Here is a 6,107-nt window from a genome sequence, read left to right as displayed (position 1 = left end):
AGGTACACAGCATGGTGTAAAGTTCTGTGATGAGAATAATTGTGGAACTGCTGCAATAAAAATGCTTCCTGTACAATTTATAAAATGAAAAATGATGGATGTGAGCTTCTTTGCACTGAATTAAACTTTATATGACTTCCTTATTTATTGTAATAGTGCTAGAGGGTGCACACGGTGAGATATGCATTATTTTTCTATTCGATTCTGCTTATAGAAGCGGAAAATCGAATCGAAATCAAATCCACATTGAATGCTTTTAGCAGCATTCGATGCAGATTCAATCCCAATGCGCTTTCACGTTAAGTGGAAATCGAAAAGAAAAATAGTCTTGCCAGGCAAGACTATATAGTCGATATCGAATCAAAATCGAATGCCAGATCAATCCAAACGGCATATTGAATTGAAATCGAATGCTAGATCTAATACTGTGCACACATGGTATGATTTGACATTAGATTTTGACTATATAGTAAAAATTGAAGCGGGATCGCATAGACATCGAATGGAGATCGAACATGGTTTTATGCTTTTGATCCCGATTCGATGCCGATGCGCGCTCCAGTTCAGCTGGGAGGGGAGGGTGCGGGAAACAGAGGAACAGACTGGGAGGAGGGGGGGGGCAGATAAACAGAAAAGAGAGACAATGAAGGGGAAACAGAAAAGAGCAACTGTTAGGAGAGAGAGGTGAAAACTGAGAGACTAGGGCAAGAGGGGGAGAGAAATATTGGGAGAACATGGGCAAATAGAGAGGGAGAGAATGAAAGAAGGAATTTGGAGATGCAAGAAGAAACAAGATAAGACAGGTGCACAAAGAGAGAGAGGGAGATTAGGGATTCATGGGCGTTCCTAGTACATGTGAACTCCAAAGTTGCTGGGAGAGTAAATGTAAACTCCACGGGTAAGTGTGCTAGACAGGGCATCTGGATTATCAGAGAGTTGTACCCATAATATATGTGGTCTTAATCTGGAGGTGGTCAGAAAGAATATGGAAAAATGACATGGGAGAGTATGTATAAACCTGCTGATATTAGGGGGGAAATTTACTAAAGGAAATTTGTAAAAAATAGATGTATTTGTATCCAGAAATACACTTATTTTTGACATTTACTATCCCAAAAATACGGCAATTCGTATTCGTATTGATAGCACATCAATACGACTACGAATTGCCGTATTTTCGGTACAGTAAATGTCAAAAATAAGTGTATTTCTGGATACAAATACACCTATTTTTTTTACAAATTTCCTTTAGTAAATTTCCCCATAGATGTCTTGCAGGATATAGAATGTACAACAGGCTGATAATCTGAAAGCTCTAATGGGGAAGTGCTCATAAAGGTCTCAGGTTAAAGGATCAACGATCAATGGTTACCTGTTGGGGGGGTGGGGATATATATACAGTATATGTGTGTGTGTGTGTGTGTGTGTGTGTATATATATATATATATAGAGAGAGAGAGAGAGAGAGAGAGAGAGACCGGTGGAGAGACAACAGCGGCACTCTGGGAATTTTTTTTGAAAAAAGTATATTTCAGCAAAAAATAGCTTCCAACGTTTCGGGGTATATGACACCCCTTTTTCAAGGTTATTGTGCACAAAACTATACTCAAAAAAAAATTCCCAGAGTGCCGCTGTTGTCTCTCCAACGATCTGTACTCTCCTGTTCCGGAAGGCACCTGGGTTACTTATGCTGCTGGAGGAGTGCCAGGCCTACACCTCTACCTCTATATATATATATATATATATATATATATATATATATATATATATATATATATATATATACACACACACACATACATACCACACAAAAAGCCTGTGTTTGGCCCTCTGTACCTTACTCTGTAGGATACCTCACAGGCTCAGCACTGCCTTTGATAAAAACCCTCCCATGATGAGGCTGCTGCTGCCCCTCCATGGGCCTAAGAAGCATGTGATGAGCTCCACCAATCAGAGCTCAGCACAAGCCTCTCAGCCTATGACCTCTTGTGCAAAGTCTCATGGGACTTAGCCAACTCCCAGTAATGCAGTGCACACTTGTGCAGTCAGTGTGCCTCAGCTCCTGATGCACAGCAACATTAATCATTGTCACATTGGCAGATAGATGAGGCTGCAGCACTACCCCACTCCCATGCACAAAACCTTTAGCAAAAAAATAAATAAATACATGCAGACCACAAGAGGGCCCATACAGTAGATAGACTTACACTGGTGCTTGGGCAGCCACCTGATATGTATTAACATGGCTGGGAACAGATGCTGATGATGGTGGGGCAATGCTTGGGGAAGCCAGCAGGTATGTTGGGAACCTTCTTTTTATGCTCACTTCCATCCCTTCTGTGTCACCCCAGCCTGTCTGCCCCTTTCCTTTAGAATGTAAGCTCTCACAAGCAGGGCTTTTCTCAGAATATATCTATCAACCATGATAAGTGCATCAGTGTCCTTTCCCCTGATGGAACTGTCTTTACCAAATACTTGTCCTAAATTGCATTGTACTGTCATTCATTATTTTCTTGTTTTTCGCTACTGTCAGGCGCTGTGGAACCCTTGTGGTGCCATATAAATTAACATTAATATTAGAGCCATCAATGTGGTAGGAAAGCCAAGCTGAGAAGTAGGAGTTCTACCAGGGTGCCAGAGCATAGATTGGGGAAGTATGTAATTGAATTGCCAACTGCATAGAATAGCATGATTTGTGACACTTATCTATGAACATAGGCATAACTAATGGACTACTGTACAATTGATATCTTCCCCTACCGGTGCCTCTAATCTAACTAAAAACCTTGTAGGTCTCTTCACAAACACCCCTATTCACATTATTTTAGTAAACATAATGTTAATAAATAGATCCCTTAGCACTCATAGATTTGTTTATGTTCTTCTGGTAATGTATCTAGAATTACAGGGTCTATACATTATTGCCGTTGGATCGTAAGAACTTCACATTCTATACAAACATGTTAAGAAGTCACTGCAGGTCACTTGGGCAAATAAAGCTACAGTGAATAAAATAATGAGGCACATTTTTTATTCTGGCACCGCAAAAAAAATCAGTCAGAATTATGTCTATAAATGATATTACTGCTATCGGTGCTGATTCACCATATTTATCTGAGGTCTGTGTTGTCGTAAATTGGTTCAATTTCAATCTCTTGGTTCATTTCCCAGGCAGAGGATTATTAGACGGTATCTACCAAGAGTCTTATTGGAGATTGAGCTTGAGGCTGGTTCTGTGTAAGCGGCACTTCATCTTTTGGAATAATTCTTTGTACATCTTTACCTTTGGCCCAGAAAATAGGAATAGTATATATAAGGAAGACAGCTGCAGTACAGAAAGGTCACAGTTGCCGACTTTTTGGCTGCCCTCTCCAGGAGAGGGCAGCCAGCTCAGTAAAGCAGAGGGGCAGGGCCATCGCCGGGAGGGGAAAGGGGGCGGTTTGGGGCAGAGCCACGGATGGGCTGCACTATTTCTTTTTGTACTGCCCGCGGATCGATTTGCAACGCACGCAAATCGCATGCGATGTGATCTGCCCGATAACACGTCGCATTGCACACTGTTATCGCAACATGTATGGACACCTTGAGGTACCCAGATCATGTCTATGCAACAACGCCTACCGATCCTATAGTGAATTTGGCAAACGTGGGACTAGCCAGCATGTTGCGCTACTTTGAATTAATAACATATAAATCACAGGCCATTGATTAATGCACAGGCCCATGATCTTTACATGCTCTCCCACTACAAAGCCTCATCCTCTCGCTCACTCCAATACACAGACCCCCCTCCCACCTACACACTTTCTCCCATACTCAGCAACCTCACGTTCTACCACACTTTGCTCTGGCTCTGGCTACAGGGTTTATATAGACAGTCATTAGGTCAACACCAAAAGGTCGACATGCACTAGATTGACATTAACAAAAAGTCAACATGCAATAGGATGACATGGTCAAAAGGTCGACACAGACACAATGTCAACATGAAAACTTCAACATGATTTTTTTCCATTGTTTTCAGACTTTACCATCCACGTAGACTACTTTTCAGTACGATAAAGTGTGCAATGAGAAGATGTTGACATTGACACAAAAGAAATTGATAAATACTCATGTCAAACTTTCCATGTGTTGACCTTTTTCATGTCAACAGAACCCCATCACTCACTCACTCCAGTGCACACATCACCCTCCATCACTCACTCTCCATAGTACACACACACACCTCACCATGACCTACCCCAGTACACATAACCCAACCGCTATCACCCCAATACACACAGCACCCCCATAACTCATTCTCCATCACCCACTACTGCAAAGGTTCCCAATTTCGGTCCTCAAGTACCCCTAACAGTTCAGGTTTTCCAAGTCTGGAAAACCTGACCTTTTGGGGGTACTTGAGAACCGAGGTTGGGAACTACTGCACTGCTGAGTCCCTTCTCTTCCTGATCAGTAGTAGTAGTAGTCACTTCGACCTTCCGGTTGTGGTACTCTGGATGCCTCCATCCCAGTGGCCATTGCTGGTCACAAGTTCCACTCCTTTCCTGGAGAGCTTATGGCTCTGACCACACAATCATGTCCGCATACTGGCCCTTATTCATATCTGATTGCAGTACAAATTTTATCTCAAAATGGGTAAAACCATGTGCACTGCAGGTGGGGCAGATGTAACATGTGTAGAGAGAATTAGATTTGGGTGATTATTTTGTTTCTGTGCAGGGTAAATACTGGCTGCATTATTTTTACACTGCAATTTAGATTTCACTTTCAACACACCCCACCCAAATGTCACTCTCACGGCACATGTTACATCTGCCCCACCTGCAGTGCACATGGGTTTGCCTATTTTGAGAACAAATTTGTACTGTGATCAGATCTGAATAAGGGCCACTGAGGCACATAGTAGGTTATTCTAATGTGTTCAGTCCCCTGCGCGTTCGCATAGGAAACCAATGCATACCTCCCAACTGTCACGATTTTAGAGGGACAGTCCCGATTTTCGGGTCCTGTCCCGCTGTCCCACCCGCGGCAGGCATTGTCCCGCTGCGGGGGGGTGACAGTTGGGAGACCCCCAATCTAGTAGAATAGACGCTGTGCGCATGCGCACAGCGTCTATTCTCGTATGAAAATGAGGTTGCGGCTAATTAGCATAAGCCGTGCCCTCATTTGCATACGCCCCACCCCCTTTTCGGGCTTCGCCGCGCGAGTGTCCCTATTTCATACGGACAGAAGTTGGGAGGTATGCCAATGTTTTACTACAGCGTATGCGCATTTCTGCCTATGTGCATGTGCTGGGTAAGAACTGCTAGTCCGCCATCCCCTTCGCACCCACCAGTGTGAGGGGGGGGCAGCAGCGAGGGGACGCTCCCATATGAACACCCAGTGTTTCATGGGTGATCCCATGTAAACTCTGGGTGTTCCCATGAAAATCAGGCAGTGACGCGGCTGCTGGGGGTGGGCAGCTGAAATCACCAGATGTCAGCTGCCCGCCCTGTTCCCATACAGGGAACACAAAAAACGAAGGCACCTGAGATTGACTTAGTTTTGCGCGCTCATTCCAAATCATTTGATGGTCAGCGACCATCGAATGATTTGGTCCCTGCACCCAAGGCTGCGAATGGATGTTTATGCAAAAAATCCATTTGCAGCCGTGTGGTCGACATTGGCAAACAGGGGGGGGGGGGGCTGGTGTGTGAGTGGTGGGTGGCTTTAAAACCACACACATCGCTGAGAAATTTGCAGTGTTGCCTGTGTACCAGAATAAGGTCCATAGTGTGAGGTCATGTGATGTGTGTTGTTCTAGTGTGATGACATCACACACACAAATTCCTCATGGTATCGGCGGACAGGCCCCTTTTGGTCCTCGACAAAGCAGCCCCCCCATGGCAGTGGCCTGCCACAGCGTGCTGGGGGAACTTTTATGTTTTTTTTTTTTTATAAATGAACCCATCCCTAACAGGCACCAGGAAAAGCTTAGAAATTGATTAAGCAACTTGCCTTTTGTATATGACTGTTCAGTTATATACGTAACGTGTGGTTTTCCCATGAACAATTGAATAGCTCTTGGCAGCAGCTTTTGTTAATTTTGTAAACTGTTTTGG

Source organism: Crinia signifera, chromosome 11 (assembly GCF_055691185.1).
Source record: "Crinia signifera chromosome 11, ASM5569118v1, whole genome shotgun sequence".
In the NCBI taxonomy this organism is placed as follows: Eukaryota; Metazoa; Chordata; class Amphibia; order Anura; family Myobatrachidae; genus Crinia; species Crinia signifera.
The sequence above is the reverse complement of the archived record's forward strand: the minus strand, read 5'-3'. Positions refer to the sequence as shown.